The sequence below is a fragment of the Setaria italica genome, chromosome IV, assembly GCF_000263155.2.
Source record: "Setaria italica strain Yugu1 chromosome IV, Setaria_italica_v2.0, whole genome shotgun sequence".
Taxonomy (NCBI): domain Eukaryota; kingdom Viridiplantae; phylum Streptophyta; class Magnoliopsida; order Poales; family Poaceae; genus Setaria; species Setaria italica.
Genome location: NC_028453.1, coordinates 23,884,559 through 23,885,766, shown reverse-complemented (window position 1 = coordinate 23,885,766; position 1,208 = coordinate 23,884,559).

Genomic DNA, 1,208 nt, shown 5'->3' with positions numbered 1-1,208 from the left:
TTCTTGCCCACTTTCTATCAATTAGTCCCTTGCCCATCCTTTTGCCACTCCGCAGGTGGAGGAATAGTACCCAATAATCCTTCCTCTTGTGTATCCGAAATAAAATTCATCATCCTGCGGCTCACAATTGATTTCCTCATCTTGTGTCTCCTCAACATTTTCTGGTGCTTCAACATTCACAACATGAGGAGACCAATGATCAATACCAATAGTAGTGATGTCAGAAAAATACTTGGCTAATTCATCTTCATTCTCAAGACCCTTCTTTTTGAACTTTCCACAACCCGGAATGTCCTGAAATAAGAAAAACAATAGTATTATTATAAGCATTACCAACAAAATCGACATATGCAAAACAAATATATCATCAAAATTGAACCAACTTACAGCTCTAGCTTTTTTCCACCATTCGTCATCCATAGCTATAGTCTTCTTTATAGGATTCCAACCAGTCCCTGTTTACCTCAGCATTTGTTTCTTCCATGCCTTGAAATCTTCCTTTAACTTGTCCCATTTGTTCTTGATCTGAGCCTTCGTAACCACTATTCCAGTCCTTTCTTTAAACCCTTTCTCAACCTCAGCATACCCAAGTGCATTCAAGTGTGTGTTTGGCCGATTTCCTTTTCTAACTTGTTCGACAAATAACATACACAACACCCGAGTGTTCTCCGAGTTCCAATCAATTTCAGGCATCTATCCAACTCACAAATATCATATTAGAAACCATTAATCTACAACATTGGTACTATCCAATTTACCTAATTAGAACATCCTAATTTCATTCACATTCACATTCTCATTCTCGTTTCATTTACCAATTAACAACTTCAGTTACCTAACAAATCAATTTATTCCTACTAATCTCACATTCTCGGTAATTGTTACAAGTAATTGTATTACAATCGCATTGTCACTTATTAGTATCATCTGGTAATTTCTCATATAAACAGCAACTGTTATTAACATCTAGTCATCTGGGAATTTGCTACATGCATTTCAGTTAATGAAAAAAAACAAGTGCCATACCTTGAATGTCCGGTGGAACTCTTGATGCGGCTGACGTCGGGGAGGCTCCTCCTGATGCGGAAATCCGCGAGGCTTTGGCGCAACTCGTCCTGATGCGGTGGATGGCAGCGAAAATCCTCCTGATGCAAAGGCACAATCAAAGGTGTACTCCAATTCCAATAACACGACCGAGTTCAACATTG